Genomic DNA, 316 nt, shown 5'->3' with positions numbered 1-316 from the left:
CCCAAATAAATGTGCTAGAGGGGGGGTGAATAGCACTTTTTGGCTCTTACTAAACTCTACCTCTACTTAGGGGCAAGTTAAAGATTAATAATGAAAAGTTAAATGCAATATGAAAGGAATAATGTAACAAAGAATGAAATGAAATATAAACTAGGGCAGACAATACACAAAGATTTATAGTGGTTCGATCAAAGACCTACATCTACTACCTTGATTGTTCAACAAAGGATTTTTCAAGCCAAATCACTATAAACGGTGAAATTCCCAAGCTTCCACCAAACTTTTACAATGGCTTTCACAAGCTCAGCCACAACCT

This window comes from Theobroma umbraticum, unplaced genomic scaffold, assembly GCF_002168275.2.
Source record: "Theobroma umbraticum cultivar Fairchild unplaced genomic scaffold, ASM216827v3 scaffold_55.0, whole genome shotgun sequence".
NCBI lineage: Eukaryota > Viridiplantae > Streptophyta > Magnoliopsida > Malvales > Malvaceae > Theobroma > Theobroma umbraticum.
Note: the sequence above shows the minus strand (reverse complement) of the source record.